At 38.1% G+C, this 26,196-nt stretch overlaps 1 protein-coding gene across 2 annotated transcripts in view; it reads right to left on the reverse strand.

Moving 5' to 3' along the window:
- Positions 1 to 26,196, reverse strand: part of PTPRZ1 (protein tyrosine phosphatase receptor type Z1) — a 168,848-nt gene that overhangs the window by 141,283 nt on the left and 1,369 nt on the right. The window lies entirely within an intron of this gene.

Genomic DNA, 26,196 nt, shown 5'->3' on the forward strand with positions numbered 1-26,196 from the left:
CTCCCATTGAAAGCTGCTCCACAACCCGGGCCTGGCCTATACAGAGCTTCAGGGCCTCCCAGCCAGATCTGGTCCTTGCCTGGACCAAGGCCTGGGTCTCCCTTGTCCCAAGTCAACAGCCACCCCCCTCTCCAAGCCTCAGCTCTAACTCCTAAGAGCTCCAGGATCTGAGCTCTCTCAGAAGGCAGAGAGTCTGAAAGAAACTAGATCGAGTTTCTAAATGATCATTCCATTCAAACGACATCTGAGCTTTTAGTAACTTTGAGAATAAAACAAAACTTCTGATAATATAAATGTGAACTTGTACAGATAGCAGAATTCATCATCTATATATTCAGTGTTACATGTAAAATATTAAGACTATAAGAAAGCGAGGAAAATGCAGAAAATGTATTTGAGAGATCTGGAAATCATTTATGACTATATTTCTAAGCATTAGAATTTAGAGACGTTTTGAGTCATGACTGAAAATAAATGTAATCAATTTGAATTGGGCTGCGAATCGCAATGCCTAATAGGATTTGCAGAGAACAGGAAGAAATATGGAGATAACGTTCTCATCATCACTGTTTCAGTCCAATGAAAGCCAATAGTACTGAAGGGCCTTTGAGGCTAAGAAATTTTTAATACCCTGGAACTCGAATGGTAAGATAAGCTGATAGAAGAAAGCAGTGATGGAAGGTTTTATCTAAGACAATTTAAGATACAGCAATGGTCTGAGTCTTTATAATAATGAATAAACAGAAGCATTAGGCTGGACTTGCTGATTCTTTCTGTAGTGTCGCCTCATAGCAATTCCTCATGCACGCTCATTAACTGTTCTGTTCTACTTCTCACATATATACTCTGCATTGGTTTTCTCCTAAAGCTAATCAACCGGAACCACTTACAAACAGCTCCCCTGCACTCTTTGGTAGATTATAAGTACATGAAACACTTCCCTTTGTAGCAAGATGTGTTTATTCTTACTTTTTAAAAGGATTTTATTTATTTATTTGAGAGAGAGTGAGTCAGCACAAGAGGTGGGGAGGGGCGGAAGGAGAGGGAGAAGCAGGCTTGCAGGGAGCCCCACAGGGGCTGGATCCTGGGACCCTGGGATCATGATCTGAGCCACAGGCAAACACTTAACCAACTGAGCCACCCAGGTGCCCCAAGATGTGCTTATTCTTCGAGAAGCATCCACCTTGCTCTGATGTATGAATCAGCGGCACTTCTTGGAAAGACTCTCAATGTACTCAAAAGAAACACATTCAAAAATATTCCTTCATCTACCCAAAGGAAATACAGTGATATAATTGAACTTGCCACTATTCTTGCAGGGAAGAAAAACACTATTCAGAAAAAAAAAAAAAACAGTAAATGTTGACAGGAAGCTGCAGTTTCTCATGCTCTAGAAATTACTATTTGACTACAACAGAGATGATACCTATTATATGTATAGTATAATTACTCAAAACAGCAGATTAAAAGACTTCTAAGAAATTCCTTTAATTGCAGAGGCACATTCTGAAATGTATGGGAACAATACCATTTTGAGATTGAGGAAAACATCTATGTCCTGCTTCTTTTGATCTGTCTCATAACAACACCATGCAAAGAACATGAGAAAATCCATCAAATACTTCCATGGTTAACAGAGATCTTCTTTGAAGGGAATTCAGTGGGTTGGGTGAAATCTGTGAGAGCTGCACATATTCTTGCAGGTCCCTGAATGCTTAAATAGTTTATTGTTTCAGTACCAACTCTATACATTTTCAGTTATTACTTTCTGCTACTAAAGCATTTAAATATATCACCATGGGGCGCCTGGGTAGTGCAGTCCTTAAGCGTCTGCCTTAGGCTCAGGGCGTGATCCTGGCGTTCCGGGATCGAGTCCCACATCAGGCTCCTCCGCTGGGAGCCTGCTTCTTCCTCTCCCACTCCCCTGCTTGTGTTCCCTCTCTTGTTCTGGCTGTCTCTCTGTCACATAAATAAATAAAATCTTTAATAAATAAATAAATAAATATATCACCAATACATGTTATTTTCCTACTTACTGGGAAAAAATTCTTCTTCTCCTTTTCCTCCTCCTCCTTCTCTTCTTTCTCCTCTTTCCTCTTTTTTTCCCCTTGTACTAGGTCAACCAATGGATCCATATGGTACCATAAAATATTAGGGAAAATGACAACTGTTTAAAAATGCTAATTCAATGATTGAATGAGTAATAAATGCAGAAAATGGATAACTTTGCCTTATATACTGTCATACCTCTTTGTATTTGTGGCCAACACAATCACTTCGTGTTCCTCGATCACTTGCTCTTTTTACCCAGGGAGCAGAAACATACACTGAATGCTGCTTGGGAAAGACGTAGAGAAGGATGGCGTGCACAGCTCTAGGGGAAGGAATGCTATGAGACAGGCAGGAAGAGGGTGACTCAGGTTTCCCTCTTGGTGAGGCAAGTGAAGAAGACCTTGTAGGTGGCTAAAGGGAGGGATCTTGGTGAAATGTGGGCATTAAGACAGGCAGTGACAGAGACAGCAGACTAACCAACCAGACCGTGTTGTGTTCCAGGCTACGGGGAGAGAGAAATCCACAAAGGGAGGTAGGAAAACGACAATGATAAATGTCTGTACTTCTGAAAGCGCCAGGGCAGCAATAAGCCTGAAAAGTATCTATGTAAAAAACTCCAGATTCTGGTTTTTGAAAAAAATTGTGTTTCCTTTTTTCCCCAAAGAAATTAGAGCTTTGGAATGTATATGCTAAGAAATGTCAAACCTTAACCCCTACCACTATTATGAATAAAGCCATGTTCACTGAATGATACAGGTGTTCAAAGTAGAGGCTTTGGAATCAGATCTGCCACCTTCCAGTTAGGCGTTTAAGGAAGCTTAAGATGAATCATAAGAAGAACGGCAATTATGGCTATCCTAGCATTATAAACGAGAAATATATAAAGTGTTTGGTACCACGCATGTTGCAAAATGGTTAGTATGAGTAATGAAACTGTTAAGCTAATGTCTCTCTTCACATAGGCAATACTGGTAATTAAGTAAATCCACTGCCAATTTAGAGATTAAGGGATTAACAATGGAGGAAAAAAAGATTGGCCTCATAGGTATGGAGCAATGGAAAACATTCCAACCCAAAGAGCCTGTTGCCACAATTCCTCAAACATACCTACTTTGTACTTATACCAATTACAGAATCATCAAGGTTAATGTGCTTCTCTTTTAAAATGTACATATGTCCTTATTAATTGTGGTCATTTACAATGAATTACATTGATCAGATAATCAGTGAAAAAATATGCAACCACGCAGTCAAGAAATATGAGACTTCATTGGGAAAATAATAACAACTGACTAGTTAGGAAGCCCAAAACACTTGGCAAGAAGGGCCCAGAGAAGGTATAGCAAGAGTGGATACTGACCTTCCAAGGGCAGCCTGAAGCATTATGTATCCGGGGAGTGTGGGAAAAGAATAAGTCAGGGGTGAAAAAAGATGCTAAGCTAAACTTTTTTTTTTTTTTTTTTAATTTTTAGATTAGTCTGGGTGTCTGAAAGACCCGGTCTTAGAAATTATTTTCTTAAACTTTTTGGTGTACAAACTATAGATCGCCCATTCCTTGTATACCCTATCCTCAAAAGGCCAATCTGAGTCCTCATGAATCCTCTTGAATGATCCTTTACCACAAAGGGATCTTTATTTCTGAGATTAATCATGTGCAACACTAGAAGATTCATAAAAGTGTAGCACTGAATATAATTCAACAACTTCGTACATGAAGCCTTCACTACAACATGCAATATATAAAAATCTCTCTTCTCTTCCTATAGTTCACATTTCCTTAAAATACTATTTTTTTTAATATCTCTCTCAATAAATATCTAAAAAAAAAAAGAAAAAGAAAAAGGAGCACTGCTATTTTGGTGCAAATGGTCTCCAAGAATTCTAATCAGTTTATGGAATTGACCCCACCCAACACTGTCAACGACCTACGTGTCTCCATTTTCTTTCTTTTTTTTTTTTTTTTTTAGTGTCACAAAATGTTTTTATTGAGGTGCGCGTTCTGATAATCTAAAAGTCTGTTATTAACACCGGTTTTACAGGATAAATGCTCATGGGCTTAGCTGTCATTTGCTCTGCTACAGCAAACACCATGCACGGAGTCCCCCAATTCCTCTTTTCTGTTTCGACTCCAGAAAAATGACCCCATAACACTGTTCACTTATAAGAGTAAACAATTAGAAACAACTTAAATGTCCATCAATGGCCATAGATTGCACAGATTATTTGGATCATATAAATACTACAGAATACTACACAATGTTTACAATAAATGAGCTAGAGCTACATGCATTAATATAGATAAAGAATATAAGCTTAGGGAAAAAATAAACCACAGAACTGTGCATATTATTTTATATTCACATGGATTTTAAAAATTGACCAACACGTATTATATATTGTCTCTAAATTTACAAATATGTAGTGAGATACAATGCATTCATGATAATGATAGCTCCTAAATTCAGGACAGTCCTTTCTCAAGGACAGAGACCAGTTATCTCAGAGGAATACACAAGGATCTTCAGCACCATCCGTGTTTATTTTTAAGATCCAAAGTGAATGTAAACTGATGTTAAAATCTCATATACATAGGGGTGGGAACAAATGTTTACATGTGGATAAAAAATAGTTTTATTCCCTTTCACACCAAAAGGATTGGTACCAAAACGATTTCATATTTTCATCCCCTCCAAAAAAAGTATAAGTGTCTCCATTTTCTTACACTAGAATTCCAATACCTGACTCCAAAAAATACATAACTACGATTATCCCACACCCACAGAACTTGACTGAGGGCAAAACAAGCCTAGAAGAGAACAGCAAGGAGAGACAGGTCTTGTTTATTTTTCTCACTAGGGTCACAGCCAGACTCATTTTATTTAGGCCAACGCCTTTTTTTTTATGGGACCTAAAACCAAGGGTGCCTCCTCTGTTTTCAAAGAGAAATAACATATCTTTTCTAAGCCCTTGGATCTCAAAATAGCTAAAGATACTTAAATAAAAGAGAGAATCGATTTATGCAAATAAAAGCCTTCAGAGAATATATTTCACTTCCATCCTCCACACTGTAGGAGAGAGGTATTATTTTTTAAATTAGGGTAATACTTTCATGAAGAGTTAGCTATCATGACATTTAGGCTATTTTTCACTTTTAGAGTCTATTCACTTTTAGAATGATAAATCCCAAAATTATTCTAAAAGCTAAATAACAAAAATAATGAAAGTAAACAATATACTCTCCCCCAAATCCAATAGAGTATATCAAAATCCAAGGATATGGGGGGGGGGGGAATCTGAAGAGTTCTAGTAATCTATTTTAGTAAAAGAACAAACTCTAAATGCAATAAGGAGCAAAAGAGCTGCACAAAAGACAATCCACAACAAAAGAAATACAAATAAATTATAGATACAAATGCATCTAGCCTTCTTATTCATCAATAAATAAATGTATATTAAATGCAAAATAAAACAAGAATAGGGTTTTTTCTTTCTTTTCTTTCTATCTATCTTTCTTTCTTTTTCCTTCTTTTTCCTTACTTTTTGTTTGCCTCTAAATATCTAACCACAAAGGGACTCTCTCATCCACTATTGCAGCATCGGCTGTCACCTGCTTTCCCAAGGCTAGTTTGACAGTCTGCATCAACAGTTTGAGACATATGCATACCTTTGTACTGGCAATTTTTCTTCCAATAATTTACCCTAAAATACTATTTAGGCAGTAGCTATTAGGACTTGGATTCAGAATTCAGCTAGTCCCTGGATCTGAATCTCATGTGAATCAACCACTTATTAGGCCTATGAATGTGACCAAGCTATTGAACACCTCATTTCCCTTTCTACGCATCCTACACAAGGCTTATTCGAGTTCTCAACTTCCTCAGTCTTATCCCTGAAAGCGGATAAAGAAGGGTAGCTGCCTAATAAGACTGTTATATTCAGCTGAGAAGACATATGTGAACTATTAGCATCCTACCCAGTACCTGATAAATATTCAGGAACATCTTGCTTATCATTAAGAGGTCAACATTAGAAGGGAACGGATATGGAATTATGAGAATGTTCATGAATACACTGTCATAACGGCAAAAGAACTGGTCAGAACACAGTTTGATGAAATTCCACATTGACAGCGATTGTTAGTTACCCCCCGACAACAATTCTCCCCCTCCTCCTGCAGTAGCAAAATGTTTCGCTGGGCATCCAGCCATCTAAAAGACACCTTAAATTTTCAGGTCTCCCTTGTGGACATATAGGTAAGTTTGGCAAAGTAAAAAGTTCAACTTTTGTATTGTATCTTTAAGGGGAAAATGCAGGCCATGCCATTTCCCTACTTGTCCTTCCCACTGACTGGAACTCCTACATGGCTGTGAACAATCAGAGACACAGGGAAGAGGATAACACCCCAGAGATGGTGGAAAAACAAGGTGAAAAGACTCTGGGTTCTGACCTTGTGGGGCACCAACCATCTCTGATGACTGTAGGTGAGAGAGGTCCATCAAGTTTGGACTGACAAGGACAAGAGAAAGAAACGTGGCTCTTGGTTAAGCCGCACAGTCACTTGGGGTTTCTTCCACATAATCAAACTATATTCTAACTAATTCAACAATTTAAAATCACATGGCAAATTATTCACTATATTTTAAATTCAAAAGGCAAATCACCATTTGTATAGGGCAAACTTTGTTTAAAACGCATGATTTTCTCCTTCTCTCCCTCTTTGTGTGTGTGGTATGCGGGTGTATGTATGGAGAAGAATGTCAGGAAAGAGGTAAACTAAAATGTTAAAAATATTTATCAACTGATGGAATTATAGGTTGACACTTATATATATTTAGGTAATTTCTGAATATTTGCAATGATAATTTCATAATCATGAAATAGATTTTTGCAAAGAGCAAGGAAACTCACTGTCACACAGAAAATATATACTGTTGTAAGGTTAGCACATTTTAAAAAGTTTTTAATTATTATTCTTTATTTTGGGCAAATCCCAAGTGCCCTATCGGAAAGACTGGATTATTTTCTTGAGTTACTGCATGAAATTTATACACACACGTATACACACACATAAACATGTGTGTGTATGTATGTATATGCATATATGTATATGAGAAATGTTTATAGAACTCTAAGATATATCAGGCAGAATGACTTTGGCTTTCAAATGGTGAAACAGAAAAACTAAATTTAATACTTGTGAAATAATCTTGTTAAATATTATGTTGCAAATACACAATTTTTAAAAATATTTTATTTATGTGAGAGAGAGAGAGCTACAAGAGGAGGGAGGGGGCAAAGGGAGAGGGAGAAGCAGACTCCCTGCTGAGCAGGGAGCCTGACTTGGGGCTCGATGCCAGGACCCCAAGATTATGTCCTGAGCTGAAGGTAGACGCTCAACTGACTGAGCCACCCTGGCAGCCCCACAAATACATAATTTTTAATGCATTTAATTATTTTGACAATGGAGAGATGATATATTCTGTAGGTCTAATATCTCAACCAATCAGATGTCTAGGTCCCCTCCTTTTACTGTGGGCATTATGTTTTGAAGAAACGAGGGTGCTGCTCTACTCCCACCAGCCCTGCCTTCTTTTCCAGCCATCAAATATGCCAGTTCTGGCAGAAAAGGAGTAGCCTTTGGTGGACCTTTTACTCTTTCCTCAGTAACACTAAGGGCTGTAATATTAAAAAGCATGTATTTTGTAAGAAAAGTTTGCAATCAAATAATTTTATGCTTATCCTGGTTGTCTTTCATACGCGAAGGAAAAAAAGACTTTAACATATATATCTTGATATAGAAAACAAGTCACCCAAGTCTTCTTCAAACAAAAACGTCCAGGAGGAGCCCAACCAAGAATGATAAAAATTGTAGTATAAAACAACAAGACTATAAACTCTAAGGCATATAAAGTCATCCAGATATATCTTAAACAGCTGGTTGCTACACTAAATTATGAATGCCTAAAGAAAATGTAAAAAATACTAACTTTATAACAATGTTCTGTATTTAAATAACAAATCTGTATTTTTGACACCAAGTACCAGTCACAGAGAAGTGGAAGGAAGCTGGTCGGTGGAGAGGGAAGAAGGTTGCTGGTGCTGGGCGATGCACTTCATGTCTGCTGTGGTGAAGCATTCAGAAGATACAGTTTTTCTCTTGCCAATCAGATAAAAAGAAAGTTTTAAAACACTCTACTGGTTAAAATGAAAGAAGAATTTAAAATATGACCCAGGAAAAGATAAATGCCAAGTCTAGACAGTGCATACAAAAACCCAGAGAGTATGCAAACAATGAGGAGACATAAAAATGACATAATGACACAAGATAGAGGAGAGATGTTTAAAAAAAAACACTTGAGATTTCAGATAAAGTAAAAATTGACTACATGATGTTTTTAAGGGTCATTTAATGAAAAGATACATGAAATGTGAACAATAAAGAGACAGCTGAAGAATATGGCAGTGCAAACGAAAGGACATGTTGGCACCAGCCAAAGTAAAATTCAAGGAAAATCAAACTAAAAAAACAAAAATGGGGTGGTTTTATTTATTTATTCATTCATCAAATAGTCACTGAGCTCCTGTTCCATGCCAGGCACTGTGCTGGGGACTGGGTCCAGAGTGAACAAACACACAGACCCTCCTGAGGCTTACTACTGAGGAGAGATAAAAAGAACATAATTTAGGGAAGCATCTACGTGATAAGCATAAGGAGGAAAATGAAGACAAGGTAGAGAGAAGGCATCTGGTGGGGGGAGGTGGTCACAAGTTTACAAACAAGGCGTTAAAGTCCTCAATGAAAAGGGGATAAGGAGGTGGACATGAAGAGCTACAGAAGGGCATTTCAAACAGAGGGAACGGCAAAAACACAGCTCAGAGGAGACTGCGGGGTGATAGAGGAGCAGCAAGGAGGCCAGTGAAGCTAGAGTGAGGGTGTGGAACAGGGGAGGCCATAAGAGAAGTAACAGGGGCCAGATCATTCATGGCTTCATGAACTCCGGAGATTGGGACTTTTACTCTGAGTGAAACAGGAAATTGGGGGGTGGTATGATTTGACTTACATTTGAACAAAACCACCCTGGCTGATTTGTGAGGCAATGCAGGGGGACCAGTCGAGAGCTAACGACACAGCCCTGGTGTGAGATGATGGCAGCTTGGACGGATGGCAGTGGTAGCTGGGGAAAAGATAACCCAAGAGACACGTTGAAGTGTGCTGATAGATGGGATATAGGCTGTGAGAGAGGAGGAAGAATCCAAAGGACTCCAAGATTTTTAACCTGAGCAACTGAAAAAGTGAAGTTGTCATTTCCTGAGATAAAGAAGACAGTGGAAGTTAGGAATTGGGGTGGAGGAAGAGCAGGAGCTCAATTTTGGGGAGATCGAGTGTGAGCGGTGGACAGTTGGCTATGTAACAGCAATTCAGGCTGAAGCACTGGTCTAGTGATACAAACTTGAGAATCACTCACGTCGAAAGGAAGAGATAACAGTGTGAGTAGCGTAGACAGAAAAGAGAAGCATCCCAAGGAATGACTCTCGGGGACCCCTACATGGAGAAGTTGGGAGATGCGAAGGAACCAGGACAAGTGAAGCAGGTGGCCAGTCAGACAGCCAGGAAAACCAGGCAAGCGTGGTGTTCCAGAAGCCAGGAGGACAGAGTGTCGCCAGAAAGATGAAGTGAGAGCTGTCAAAGGTTGCTTGTAAATCAATAAAATGAGGACCAAAAATATTGACTATCGGATGTAGCAATGGAGACAGCACTGGTGAGATTGAGGAGGACAGTTTTCCGAAGTGGTAGAAACAGAATCCTGTTTAGAGAAGGTTCAGGAACAAATGGGAAAAGAGCAAATTGAGATGGTGAGTGTAGGAAACACTTTTCAAAAGTTCAGCTATCAGGGGTGCCTGGGTGTCTCAGTTGGTTGAGCGTCTGCCTTCAGCTCAGGTCATGATCCAGGGTCCTGGGATCGAGTCCTGCATCGGGCTCCTTGCTCAGTGGAGAGCCTGCTTCTCCCTCTCCCTCTGCTGCTCCCCCTGCTTGTGCGTTCTTTCTCTCTCTCTCTCTGTCAAATAAATAAATAAAATCTTAAAAAAAAAAAAAGTTCAGCTATCAGTGGAAGGAGAGAAAAAGGGGCAGAAACAGAGAGAAATTTTTTTTTAATGGTTAAAAAAATACTATGTTAAGAAACACCCATTCTTTTAACCACATTTACTGATTAATGCGTATTATCACATGTTAAGCTAATAACTTGAAAGAAAATACTAACACTTTAATTATGAATGGATATCCAATGAATGGAACTGGAAATGTGAGCTTTAGTTTAAGCATTCACAGAGGCTTGTTTCAGGATGGGAAGAAGTCCTTCCAAAGTCACTCAGAGAACTCTGCTTTTGCCTGGAAGACAATCTTTTTTCTTTGCTTCTTTCTTTCTCTTTCTTTCTTTCTTTCTTTCTTTCTTTCTTTCTTTCTTTCTTTCTTCTTTAAGATTTTATTTATTTATTTTTGAGAGACAGAGAGCGAGCACAAGTGGGGGTGGTGGGGAGAGGGAGAAGCAGACTCCTGGCTGAGCAGGGAGCCTGACACAGGACTAGACCCCAGGACCCTGGGATCATGACCTGAGCCGAAGGCAGACATTTAACTGACTGAGCCACCCAGGCGCCCCAGAAGACAATTTCTTACCAAAAACTTCCGGAGTCATAGTAAGCTTTTCCAAAAACATAGACTACACACAACTGGATGACTAATATTGCTTCCAAAGAACCATAACCGTAATGGCAGGTTTTTTTTTTTGTTTTTTCTTTTTGCCAGACTTCTCATACCGAATGTTTAACCTCATTTTAAATAATGAAAATAATTAAAGTCTCCTTAAACAGCAGAATGAAAATATAGTATCCCTTAAAAATTAATGTTAAATCCACCCATTTCCTTGTCTGTGTTCATAATTTTAATACTTCAATAATTAAGTTCATTTCCTATATAATTGTATTTTAAAATCTGATTTTCCCAAAGAAAGTCCCACAAGAATCGTAATCATGGCTTACACCTACTTGTCAGTTCTTCATCAGATCTCACATTGCTGCTTCTAGCTATCGTACAATAAAATATTAGCTTTTTAAACTTTTAATAGCCTGGTTAATATTCTATCAAGCATCGCTGATTATTTCAACAAACGCTCTTTTTCTTTAGTGTCTTCTAATCAAACACCGGAATATTATAATTATTTTCCTCAGATGTGATGTTTTTCTCTTAATTTTGTATTTCTTAAATTATAATGATTACATTTTGTCCTGCAGATATTAAAACAAACATTTCAAAATAATCTCTTCAATCATCTATTATTCAATATTAGTACAATATACACTAAGTTAAAACAATGACCTTTTTTTTTTTCAGTACATGTGATTATGTATTTCAGTGGATCTTTTGTCCTATTCTAACCAGGACAGGTTTTCCTGATTTGGGATTTCTTACCATGATTATCCGCGGAATTGGGAAGTTACGGAAGTCTGTGTGAATAATTTTTATCTGCCTTTAAGTCTCATAAATGATTTTTATTGAACAGAACACTAGCTTCTATAGCATTTCATTAAACCTTTGCCCCATTGTGACAGACTTTTGTTTTCATCAGTCTATTTCTTCATAATCTCCTCATGTTTTGCACGTCTTACTGGGGGCTCTCCAACTACGCTGCAAACAAGATCAGCAGTCCAAATGGCACAAGCTCTGATTCTTGTCACAAGATGTAGTTTTAGAACGTCCCTGTCAGTCCCCCAAGCAGGGCAGGGCATAACTCTGCTTTTCTCGCATTTTTTTTTTAAATCTTAAAGGTATCAAGAATACTGGTCTCTTTTCCAAAGAAAGTAGCCTTAACTCTACAGATCTTCTGCTGCTCAAAAATGTTGACGCACTGGATCCAGGATAAAATTCTGACAATAGCGCTATTGACAGCGACAGGTAACCAGTCGCTGTGAAATACACAGTGCTTTCTCCTAACGTGAATCAAACAGGATCTCACATTATCTCAGATCTTGTTCTTGGTAAAAAAGAAGGATAAAAGGAACTGAGAGAAATGCTCTTGGCTGCCCGGGCTAGAGTGTTGGAGGGATGAGGAGGTGTTAGCAGGAGGGATCCGGTATCTTTTTGTTTCATTAAAACCCTGGCTTGACAGGAAACGTAGGGAAAACTTAGCCACAGAAATGGTACATCCACCGTGCAGGCCAACAAGTAGACTCTCCCACCGCTACTCAGAATAAAGAAACTTATAGTTCTCTTTCTCTCGTGTTTCTGGCCACAGTCATCTTTCTTCCCTTCTTCTGTATTCACTATTGTACTCGATTCCAATCACTTAATTTTCTTTCTTCAAAGTCTGAATGCCAAGAGGAAAAGCCCTTAGGAAGTTGTCCGTGATCGTGTGCCAATTCAGTTCAAAATCTATATAGACTCTTGGACCTGTTAAAATGCGAATGTAATTTGATTGACCTACTTTCAGTTTTCTTTTTTTTAAATAAGAGGGATTGAGTGAATTTGAGGGTGAATTGAATTCCAATGGCAAATGCTGGAAATGTGATCCCAGGTTGCTTCTGCTAAAGAAGGTGCGGAATGAGTTGAGGTGGTGGCAACACTTCAGATTTGACAGGATCGATGCTATTGGATTTCCTGTTTTTGAAAAGTGACTGCTTTGGAAGGCATTTCATTCCCTGATTTATGCTGTAAGTATTTACTGAGCACCTACTGCATGGGACAGGGGTCTTTAGAGCCCAGTGCATTTCTCTCTTAAGACCAGACTCCTTCAGGGAAGAGAGCTATGGAAACAACTGAAATACAATGTGAGTGATGTTTCCCCTTTTCTGGCAAGGAACAGTGACGAATTGGAGACGATTTCAGAGCAGAGGTGAAAGATGACTAGAAGTGCAAGGGAGCTCAAGCCAGCAAAGAAAAAGGAAAAGCTTGAGCCAAAATGAAGGAGCATAGGTGTGGAGGTTCAGGTCAAGCTGGACAGGTGGCCCCAGTTCAGGTTTTGAAGCACCTTGCATACCCTTGTAAAGAAATCATCTGACATCAAGGGTGACTACGGGTCCTTCCTAACGATGAGTAGAAACAACACAAAATCCCATCCATGATTTTCTTAACGGCTTCCAAGGATGGAGACCCTGATTCCTCTATTGTGTTTCATTACTTAAGTCAGTTGCTGAAGAATTTCTTTCTGACAATTATGGGAACACAGTAAGAGTAAAAGTCCTTCTCCTAAGATGCAAGTTCCTAAAAGCATTCCAATATCCAAAGCTATGAGTTAGCAAAAGGCCCTTTTCCTTTAAAATAAACATTTTTTAATTTAAATTCAATTAATTAATATATAATGTATTATGGGTTTCTGAGGTACAGGTCTGTGATTCATCAGTCTTACATAATACCCAGTGGTCATTACATCACATACCTCTCCAATGTTAATCATCCAGTCACCCCATCCCTCCACCCCGCCTAACCTCCAGCAAACCTCGGTTTTGCAAAATGCCTTTTTAACATTGGCCTGAGGCAAGCCATAATTTATGTCAAGCAAGTAATGACTACAGTGTGCTTATTGAACTGTATACATTTTGGCAAGACAACAGGCTGGTGAGGATTTCCTAGCTTAACAGGGAAGTGTCTGTGCTATTTTCCTGGCTCTGTGCATGTGTGTGGGTGATATTTAATAAAGTGCAAGTTTCCAACTGTGTTTTGATCAACTGATATGTGTGTATAGGGTTCACAGGAGACTAAGCAAGAACATATATAATACGCAAAAACTTTTCATTCTTTATTACTGAATACCATAGAAGAATCTTGAGAGGGTTAAATAGTGGGACCTTAAACTCCAGTCTAAAAACCCTAAGTGGGATTATACGTGAACATATTTTCTCGCTGAAACTGCACAGTCTGGCATATTGGATTGTAAGCAGAATGCAATAAGCAAGCATAATTACTTCCACACAAGAAAGTCTATATCAATCTTTTCTTGATGACCTATTTTCAGTGAGTTTTCTCCAGTAATGCAGTCACCCAAACAAATCTCCAGCAGACTGTGTACTACAGTCTCGAAGCCTCACATTAAAAACAAAAACCAAAAACCAAAAAAAACCCCAGCACTCCCCATGTATCTCTAAGGGAAAACTCGGTATATAGAGGCACACTTTCTCTGCCAGCATTCAGAGAAGACCCAACCTGTCTCACAGGAAAAGGGTTTAAATGTCATTATCATTAGTGGAGAGATTATCAGGCTACAGAATTTTGAATTTTCACCTGCTTGAATGCCAATGCCATTGAGTCTAATACAACTTAATCTTTCATCATGTTTGTAAAAACTAAGAGTTGTTTTATTCTTTCAAGTTGACAGATGCTGTAAGACTCTAATTAAAAGATGTAAAGGGTGGATGGGGGAGGGAGAGGGGAAGGAGAGAGAGGGAAGCTGCAGCCTTGGAAAGCTCCTGCCACACAGAAAACTGGAATGCTTTCTTATGGGTGTTTTATCATTTTGGGGAGTCGGGGGGATGGAGGGGCTAGTATAAAATTTTGAATAAATTACTGAGGAACAAAGAAGCATCTTGTGTTTTGTTGATTTCTTCTGCCAAGAATACTAAATAGCTAAAATGCAATGAAAGGTTGGGAAGAAAATAAATTGGAATCAGAGGCAAGAAAGAAGCCTGATGAGATGGATCTTGCCATCTCTCTGGTGGGATGGATGGTGCCCAGATTGTGCCATATCTTAAAGGACTTCAGGGCAACATGTGCTAGTCATTCTTGGCTAATTAAAAGTGATTTCATTTCATCCTTTGTGCTTCTTCCCAGGAATCCATTTTGCAGACTGCACTGACATCTATGTCCAAAATTCTTGCTCCATTTTGATAGACTTTTAGCCAAGAATCATATGCATATCAAGTCATTCTTTGAAATTTTAGCACCAAGAGTTTACCTTTGTCACAAAATAGCAGCTGCCATCACCAAAAATTAAGCCTCAATTTGGGACAGAATACACTATGGAAATTATGTGACATTTTCGTGGCAGTAGGTGTTGAACAGAACATACAAGAGGAGTGTTTTACTTGCATATTTAACTTCTATGTTTTGCTGCTTACACTATTATTTTGAACGTGGTAATGTAGGATACTGAGGAGAATTAAAAGCATTTCAGATTAGAGCTGCAAAACCCAACCAATCTTGGGATTCCAGCTTCTCTTTGAATAAAATGAGTAATATAGACGTATCTTTTTGGTTTTGTATAGAACAACAAAAAGGAGGGGTGTATGACAGAACACAAAAGAGGCTTAAATTATTGAACAAAACAGTAAAGTTTCCATGTTCGAAAGGAGGAGTGATGCTCATATGCTCACAGAGACATTTTAAAAATGAATTTACATCTTTGTCTCCCCTTTTAATGACTTTCCACAGACTTAAAATCTGATTCATACAATCCAACATTTACTTCATTATTCTCAATTCTGTTGTGCTCCCACCAGTGTTCATTGTATATCTGTAACCAGATTAACTCCTCAAAGACAAAAAACTACTCAAGTCCAAGCACAGTTTTAAGCACCCAGTGGCTGTTCAATGAGGATCTGGTGAAATAAGTTTCATTCATCTCACCTAGACTCAACTCCCTTGGAGAGGGACAGCACTGTATTCAGCTCACAGGAAGAAGCAGACCTTCCACCTCTCCTTTCTTTATAGAGGAGGCAGGAAAAAGGCTGAAAATATCCAGGACAATTCCCACCATTAAGAATAATAATTTCCCCAAAGGATTTAATCTTTTAATGCTCAAAATATAGCATAAAAGCACTGAAAAGCAGAAAAACATACATATATATCTTTATTTATTGTGTGTATATCTGCATATAGATATAATATACAATATATACATGTAAATACATAAAATACGTCTTATATAAATATATATTGTATATATATGTATATCACATCACTTACTCACTCTGAAAGCCATCAAAGGAAACTTCACTATATCCAAATATTACTCATTAAGAATCTATCTAGCTATATATCTTAAATACAGAAGTCTTACATCCAACTTCTGTATAGCATAATATAGATATATTTCTTCATTATACAAGTTGATTTATACCAACACCTTTATTCTTGACAGCTGCCACTTTATCCCTTTCCTAAATTTAATGATTTGTTAATTTATCACTTCCCATATCCTTAACACATGTTAAGAGACATACAGTAGATAACAAAATTGCATTTTTCATGCATTAAAAAAACTTCTAAAATAAATTTTAAGAATTCCGGGAAGCCTATTCTATGGATTATTTTTATCGCACTGTTTTTATGTAAAACACAGGTTGCAGGCAATTTACAAACATACTAGTTTATGCAATATGAATATGATACCTTCAAGCAATTTGAAATTGTGGATGTTAAGAAAGCCTATTTATTGGCAGACAACTGACTGAAATGTCTCCGTAGTACCTGCTGCTCATTTTTTAGAGCACAAATACAAGAATTTTAGAAGTGAATAGTTTTGATAAGACTTGATAAAATTAGGCTGGCACTATGAATATACCCAAATTCCTCCTACCCTTAGGGGATAAAAAGGGTTTCGTTGTTCTTGTTATTGTTGTTGTTGTTGTTACTATGACCTCTACTAAAATAGATAAAAATAGATCATTGTAAGTGGCACTATTTCCTCTTATAAACTCTCAAGGTCCTGAGTTAATCAGTTCAGAAGAAATGTTTAGCTTCAACTCCTACATCTTACGATAACAAATTTGGAGTTCTACCATTCAGTAAATGAGCAATCTTTAAGCTACCCGCTTCTATTTCTCTCTCTTTTCTTCCCTTCCAATTATCAACTTCTGTAGAACTGTTATGTATTTGCTGCCTCTACTTTTCCTTCCTGGATTATTTATTTGACCCTCTGTGGTCCCCACTACGCCTTCACCTTTCCAGGGAAGACACTCCCTTGAAGACCACCAATGACCCACTCTCCAGAGAGTGGCACCAACTCCCAGCAATTACACCAACTGCACTTATATCAAATGAGGTCATGTATTTGAAAGTACCTGTTAATCATTAAAGTATTATATACAGAGGATGGTATTATTATCCCTCCAAATGATCTATCAAATTTCCCCTTTGACTGTCACGCTGTAACAGCCTTTTAATTGAGCTTCCTGAGTCCCAGTCTTACTCTGCTCCAAGATATCCTATCCTGATGCTTCAGTCATCTTCCTAAAATACAGAGATCTACTCAAGTCATCCCACGACTCAAGACCCTTCAATAGTTTGCCACTATATACTGGATAAATTCCAAAGTCCAAACCCTGCAATTAGCCACTGGAAATCCTGCCTACTCTTTGATACTTTTCCACTAGTACACACCTCTTCCAGTTTTTTTCCTCCCTCTAAACAGCACTCTCATCCGCAGCCATGCTTCTGCGTATACCGTCCTTTTCGCTACTAATGCCCTTTCACCCCTTCCACCCTACTAATTGCCCTACCCAGCCACACTGCAGGGTCTACATCCAGCCCCACCTTCTCCTAGAAGCCTTCCCAGAGGTGAATTTAGCCTCCACTCCCACACAGCTCCCACTTTCAGGTTCCACAGCTTCTGCCATGTATGCCAGCTATTTAGGTATGGATTTTTCTCTCTTGTGAAAGCTTAGGAGACCACCAGAGGCATATTCTCTCTAGGGGAAATATTTATTACAAGGAAGGTGCTCAATAAAGATTCAGTGAATTGATTTGTGCTTGTGTCTTCACCATTCATGATTACAAATATTAAAGTGGTTGTTTGGACCATGTGAAAAGGTCTTTGTTAACTTTTATTTATTTATTTTTTTTTTGAAAAATTAGAAAATGTTTATTAAATTCACTCAAGGTACTGTAAATATGGTTGTTTTTTAACTTAATAAAAAGCTGTATAAAACATTTTGTACTCTGAGGAATGGTATTGTTTTACATATTCTTTGTTAACTTTTAAATAGAGCTATTAGTGCTTTTCAAATACAGTAAAAACAAAATGCCTAGACCTGATAAATAATGCACATGTAATCTGAACTCGCACACACAAAATAAAGTGCTGAAATGAAAAAAATGTAGCTAAATCTTGTATCTACTCCATAACCGAAAATAACTCTGATTCTAACAAATCATAGGTGGAGAGAGAGAATAAACAAGACGAGGGAACAACAAGAATATACATCATTGACAAAATAACAAGCTATCGTGTGCCCATGTCCTGAGAAACGCGACTGCCTCCCACCTCAGGGGCTGGTTCAGTTATCATCCCACCTGCTCAGAGACTCACAGCTTTGGACCAACTCCAAGAACGTCTGGCCTCTTGAAGTTTCTCTGGCTTGCAAAGACTACAAGGTCAACCACTGCAGTCCATACTCCTCCTTCTAAGGTTACCCTGAAACTGAAACTACCTTAAGAAGAGGAGAGAGGGATGGGAAGTGTTCCAGGGCCTTTGTCCTGTGGCACTAGCTTTGTTTTAGGCCAGCATGAAACTTGCCAATATCTCTATCTTAAGACAAATGAACTAAGATTAGTAGTATCATGAGGCTGACCTAGAATGGTGGTTTTTCAAACGTTGGCTGTACTCTGTAATCACCTGGGAAGTTTTAAAGAATATATTCATGTCTGGGCTCTGCCCCCACACATATACTTGATCCAGGGTGGGGGCCAGACATCAGTATGTTTTAAAAGTTTCCCGGGTATAGAGTCAGCCTGGTCTGCTATAACAAAATACCGTAGGCTGAGTGACTTAAACAATGTTTATTTTTCACGGTTATACAGCTGAGAAGTCCGAGATCAAGGGGCTAGCTGGAGAGAGCTCTCTTCCTGGCTTATGGATGGCTGCCTTCTCACTCTGTCCTCACATGATACGGAGAAAGCAAGCTCTGGTCTCTCTTTCTCTTCTTATAAGGATATGAATTCTACCATGGGGATTCCACTCTCATGACCTCATCTAAACCTAATTACTTCCCACAGGCCCCACCTCCAAACACCATACACATTGGGTGGTAGGACTTCAAAACAGGAGTGTTGAGGGGACATGAACGTTCAGTTCACGACACCAGATAATTCCAAAGTGCAGCCGGGATTGCGAACCACTGACCTAGATCAGTGGTTATCAATCTTTTTTTTTTTTGCATCGCAACAAACATGACAGCCATATCCTCTGGGCAGACCAAGGGTCTGTACAAGTCTGTGTGTCAGGGGAATGCCACTTTTATATAACCCGTTCAAGAAATGTAAGAGGGTGAAAATGTCCCTACAGAAATCACTTTTAACTTTCTGATGACAATGTGATTGAAAACCGTCAGAAAATCTAGAGAGTTCTTTATATCTGGCCAGCATTTTGTTATTCTAAGCACAGAATCAGGACTCTGGTGGTGATCATGATCTCGGCTAAAAAAAGGTCATTTTATTTAATTTTCTTTTAAAGATTTATTTATTTATTTGTCAGAGACAGAGAGCGTGCACAAACAGGGGAAGCAGCAGGCAGAGGTAGAGGGAGAAGCAGGCTCCCTGCTGAGCAGGGAGCCCAGCTTGGGGCTAGATTCCAAGACCTTGGGATCATGACCTGAGCCAAAGGCAGATGCTTCACCGACTGAGCCACCCAGGTGACCCAAAAAAGATCATTTTAAAACAGCAACATTTTCTTTTATTCCTACTCATGGTACTGAGTTGATCACTTCAGAGGAAAGGTTTAGTATCAAGACCCATCTTGAATTAAATATATTAGAGCTTTAGAATTCAAGAAATAAGCGGTCCAGTCAGTGATGGTGAAAGAACAGAAAAATTATGGAGTAAATGTCAACGGGGAAGGTAGAGAAAGAGAAGGACGGAATAATTCTCCAAGAGTGGAAAACTATCTGTAGTCATTGTTATTGATATTTTAATAGAAAGTCTTTCCTTATTGCTAATTAATAAATTATTCTTTCCGAATATATGAAGACTATATTTCCAAGGAAACCTGTAAAAAATGTATCTTTTGTTAATGTGTGCGTAAATTGATGCATGCTTGCTGAATGAGACCAGAAGGTTCACATTAACGACGGCCCTGAATAATTGAATTGAATACTTTAATATCTGTGTGCAAATATCAGAAGTAAAAAAACCAAAAAACCCAAAGCAACCTGCGCATTTTAACGAACTAGAATTTTTAGGAAGAAAGAGATGTTAACCCATATTTTAAAAACTGTATTAAGTACACGAGTGCCCAGCTGGCTCAGTCAGATGAACATGCAACTCTCGATCCCAGGGTCATGAGTTCAAGCCACACACTGGGTGTACAGATTACTTCAATCAATACATAAAAACTGAAAAAAAAAAAATTGTTAACTAGAAAGCTCTCCAAATTATATTAACATAGTAAAAATATTTTTAAATAATGGTATCGAATAGTATCAGTCTCCTCTTTATCAAACTCTTCATCAAGACGCTGAGCAATGTTGACTTCAGTTTTTTTTTTATCTTAGATTCACGCTTAAAGGAAGTGAAGGTGGAAAGGAAAAGCCACACACACACACACAGACACACACCCCAAAAAAGAAAGGAAGGATGGTGAGTGAGAGAAAATAAAGCAAATATCCTAATAGAAGAGCAAGTCTTTTTCCTGCTTTTAACTCCTATGAGGATTTCTAATTCATTCCATTATTTGTTCCATTTGCATTCAACTCAATTCAAATATTTGTTGAACATCTATGTGCAGGACTAAGCTGGGCACAGTATATCATCTCCACGATTAATGATAAAACTACAGACAAATTCTAAAACCATGAATATCCACATAAGATAACTGCACTTCCTGTCCTTTATGTGGTTTCCAGAACTGCCTTGGGCAGTTGACTGACTGAAAATACAGTCTTCATGGATTCAAGATACTTACTGACCACCCCTTACCCCCACTACCTTCTCCTCCCTAACAGGTGAACATGTGTGCACACACACACTCACAGAGGCGCACACACACTGACTTGATGCCCTGCCCCCTGGGACATAGCCAAGCTTCACTGCTACCAAGTCATCTATAATTAAGTGTCAAAATTCCTCCTGCCACTACACGTGCAGTGTCAATCATGGGGACTTTCTTTTCCATGCAGGTAGTTACTAGATCTATGTGATGCTCACGTGCATTTGTGGGAGAATCAAAGAAAGTGAAGTCCTGGTGCCAGAAGTAGCATTAAAAATGGATGGGTCAAGGTGAAGGCTGACCTAACTCAAAGACTGGGATAAGAATCAAAAGCAGGAAAGGCCAGAGGAAACTGGCTGATCCCAACAGCAAAAAGGTACTGCTAAGACGCTTCACAGTACTATCTCTCTATGACCTTGTGCATTAAAGATTTATTAAACACTGACTGTAGGTGCTAAAGCCAAGAATGTTAAGTCCAAAGATGAATGAAATAAAGTCTTTGCCCTCATGGAGCTAGTCTAGTGGGGGAGACAGACAGATACTACAAAAACAATATAGTGAATGCTAGAACAAATTATAGAACGTGAGCTATGAGGACAGAACCCTCACTCCTGAACTAGAAGCTATCTCTCCTGGTCAGCCTGAGTCCATAAAGGCCACCAAGTAGCCATTAAATTTTCTTTGTCTATTGCTGCTCTCTGCCCAAGGTCACCAGAATGTCTCTGTGGTTTTTACATGGCCAACACAATACAGGACAAAAATAACCCACCTATATCAACACTTTAAATAATATTAATGACTTTAGAAATGCTTTCACTTGTTGACAACTTCTCATCAGTACTAACATTCAACATTTTATCCACTTTTTTGGATTCTAAAACAGCTATTACATAGACTCTCTGCAGTGACAGAAATGTTCTCTACCTACATTGCCCAGGCAGTGGCCACCAGCCACATGTGGCTACTGAGCACTTGAAATGTGGCTAGTGTGAATGAGGACCTGAATCAATTGACTTTAGTACACTTAAAATTGAACTGTCACATATGCCTAGTGGCTATGGTATTAGAAATCACAGTTCTAAAATATAACTATTTTAGAATTGTGCAATACGATCAAATAATTTTCCCCTTAATGACTATACCGTATGTTATACATGTCTCTGAAGAATTAAAAACATGGATAAAAACTGATTTCCTTTTGTAACCTGAAATTGCTGCTAGGGATCACTCCCAATAAAACATGAAAAAGTTAAAAGCAGAATCTAAACATGTCTATGTCTTGTTTAAATTGACTTTGACTTTTACTGCTGGCTTCCTTGATGAAGTGAGAATGTTTCTAAAATATTTGAAAGTTAAGATATTTAACACATTAAGAGAGATTTCAAAAAGACTGTTATTCTCAACTAGTTCTAAATGAAGAAAGTATCTTAAAAATGAGATTTCAAGAAGATTTTCACTGTGGGGATTGAATCGGATCAGCTGGACTGGAGCCATCATGAACGCTAGGGCTCTGTTTATGCACTGCTTAATTATTACTGCCTAGCAGGTGTCAGGCACTCCGTACACACGTGACAAGAGTAGTTAAAATAGTATGGATGGGAATGTGCTACATTTGGATCAAGGTGGTTAAATGGTCACACACATTTGTCAAAACTGTCAAGATGGTACACTTTCTCGGGTAAATTATGTTTTAGTGGTTTTTTTGTTTTGTTTTGTTTTTTTAGTTTTTTAAAGGGGGAAAAAAGTAATATGGGAGCACATGAGGAAAATCATGAATGGAGATCTACAAGAAAGCTCATGGGAATGTGAAATGTAGCATCACATCTCTTAGGAAGCAAGCTAGTAAATTCCAAACAGGAAACTGGTCTCCTACGAAAGAAAAGAGAAAAAGACTCAGGCTCGAGAGTCAGAAGGGATATAGTATAGGCTAAGACAGGCTGTGTGGGATTAGGTGAGTCATTTGACTTGCTTGTGTTTCACTTTCCTCAGCCTTAAAATGTGTAAAATGAAAACACCTACCTCCAACAATTTGGGGGAGAATGAAATGAGAAAAATGTATATAAAATATTCAGCACCTGGCAAACACCGAGTGGATGGTAAATGGAAATAAAACACAAGCTCATCTTCTTAATCAAGCCCTTCTTTCGAGATCCTCTGGTTTTGAATGAGGAAGTACCACTTTCATACTATAGTCTGAAACGGGTGGCAAATGGGTGGTTAAGCAAAGCTACCAGGTTAGACAGAATTCAAAGCTCATTGGAGTAAGGGGAATGGGGAAATGCAGCTCATGCTTCCAGAAAAACCTGAACTTTTGCCAGAAGCAAAATTCCCACAACATAAAATTTTAAGCAAGTTCCCAAACATCTAGTGCAGACATGGGAGCATAAATGAATTCATCAATATAATGATTTATCCTGGCAAACTTCCCTAAGTGAAAGCATGTACAGTCTACATAAAAAGGAGAGAGAGATGAAATAAAGAAAATTGCTAGTCTGCAAATCAAAAGTAATTAATTTTCTGAATGGAGACTAGTTATTATTTGGGGAGGAAAAGCATGAATATTTTCTATTCCTGGTTACAATTTGTTTTCAGAGAATAAATAGACCAAGCTGAGAGTCACACCATTTTGGATTCTACTGCTTCCATACTCAGGATAAATTAAGCAATTCTTGCAGGAATTGGGTATAATTTGTAGTTAATGTGTTCCTTAAAGCAGTAAGATATGACCTAAAAGTTCAGAATCTGATTCATTACGTATTGCACAATAATGTTTAAACACTTGAATTTAGTGTACCTTGCAAGGCTATAACTCACTTAATTCAAAAATCCTGAATTCTCATTAGTTGAGAGAAACTGTTCCTTAAAAGCTCTTAAAACATCTACCTCTCCTCTATGACTCATAGTTAAGCCTCCTTACAGGAAAGCCATTGCAGTTTTTCCTATTACCTGTTCGGTGGGTCAAGATTAAATAATGACAGAGTTGTGATGCCATTATATTAGCTCTCCACCTAGTAGAAAACCTTTTAATTATTCTAGAGAAGGTCCAAATTCACTTAAGGAATTATCCTGGAGTCATCTTCAATTTTTGCCTGATTAAGCATCTCCTTCAGCTGAATAACACTCAACGTTGTCTAACTCATGTAATTTTTAAAAATACTATTAGGTTGGATATCAGAAATCAAGTCCAACACAAAAACCTGTTAATAGTCCAGAACCTCTGCTAAGATTTAAATGTCAAACTAGCTCAGTAGTTGTCAAAGTATGGACTTGGACCAACAGCATCACCATATCCTAGGAATTTGTTAGACAAGATTCTCAGGCCCCACCCCAGACTACTGAATCAGAAGCTCTTTGGAGTGGGCTCCTAAATCCATGTTTTAATAAGTTCTCCTGGTGATTCTGATGCTTACTCAAGTGTGAGAACCGTGGTCTAGCCAGTTCTGGCAAAAAGTATTGAGGCCACAGGCCAATCTTGACAGAATTACCCAAATAGATGAACCCCAAAATACATTTAATCCCCACCTACTAAAAAAAACCAATTTTGTTCCACTTTAGTCTCTAGTTATCCCTGCTATTAATTTGGAAAGAAAAGATTTGTTTCAGTACAAATAATTTAATGATTTTTTTTTTCTGTTCGAAGAGTTATTTGAAAGAAACAATTGGTCTATATGTCCAGTTCAGAACATCAGGACATTTTAAACACAGAAAGTGGTGAAGTCATTAATTGCTAACTCATTCTTAATTGTTAACAACGAACACCTTAGTGAATGCTCCAACTTGTTCCAGGATAATAATAAGAATAGCAGCCTAACATTCATTCAAACTATATTGGAGAGGTCATCCTACATAGCACCTCTCAGTTGACAGACCTTTCCTGAACATTAATTACCTGTGCCAAGCCACCTCACTGGCACCAAGGACACGGAAGATGAGCAATAAATATACCCACAAGTACTACAGTAGTTGTTGAGGGAAAAATAATTGAAATGGAGGCCGCATATTTTATTTGTAGATAATATGCTTCAGTGTTTCAAAGCATATTACTTTGAAATCAAGATAGTCACCTGATTTGAGGTTGACAAGGCCCCTAGGTCAACATGTGGGCAACAATGTAAGAGGTCAACTTTGTTAAAATGGAAAGGGATACAAAAGTTGTCACCTGTCAGTCACCAAAAAAAAGCACATTTTGAGTTCTAATACAGGCTTACATTCAATATCATTACATAAGTGTGTGATGCTCTTAAACAATTAATTTAATTCCTTACAGTTAAATTGTACATCATCAAAGCATTGAAGAAAACATCCAATAAATCAAAATCTGTATAACCAAAAATAATAGGTTATAAATAATGCTTTATTGAGAAAAGTCTTTGCAAACCATGAAATACTGGCATGGAATATCATTCAGTCACAAAAAGGAATGAAGTACTGATACAGACTACAACACGAATGAATTCTGAAAACATTATGTTAAGCGAGTGAAGTCAGATACCAAAGGCCATATATTGTATGATTCTATTTCTGTGAAATGCTCAATATGCCAATCTACACACAAAAAGAGAAATTAGCTTAGTGGTTGCCAGGGCTGGGGTCAGAGAGAATACGGAATGACTGTTAATGGAGTTTCTTTTGCGGGTGATTAAAATGTCCTGTAATTAAATAGTGGTGATGGTTGTACATTTCGTCAGTATATTAAAATCCACTGAACTGTACACTTGAAAAAGATGAGCTGTGTGCTATGCAAATTATAACTCAATTTTTAAAAATTCACAATATATTCCAAGCAGTGGTTTGGATGGCATACAAAGCAACATTCTCTGGTTTATCTCTGTATTACAGTGAGATTTATGTTAAATAATAATCTAAACACCAAAAGGATCTGGCTTTCTTGTTAAAACTGATCTATAATAGAAATGCAAATTCAACAGGTGTGTATTTGATGAGCACAGCTCTTTCAAAAAATGCCCCCCCCATTCAACTCTGTGGTTTTAGAGAAAACCAGGACCAGATTCTCCTGCTAGCCTTAAATGTCAACCTTGTGTATCACATCACCCCTGAGTATTTTTGTAAAACTTTCAGAATTTAAGTTATGTCCATGTATCGGGGGTGGGGAGGGGGGGGGCTGCTGGCAATTATCACCCTATTTGAAATGTAACTCTCATTAGTTAGAACATGAAAATGATTTCTCCTTGTAAAGGTTACTGTGCCAAAAGCAGCACCATCTATATTGATTAAA

The sequence above is a fragment of the Ursus americanus genome, chromosome 3 (assembly GCF_024610735.1).
Source record: "Ursus americanus isolate L20-20 chromosome 3, mUrsAme1.1.p, whole genome shotgun sequence".
NCBI classification, from domain to species: Eukaryota; Metazoa; Chordata; class Mammalia; order Carnivora; family Ursidae; genus Ursus; species Ursus americanus.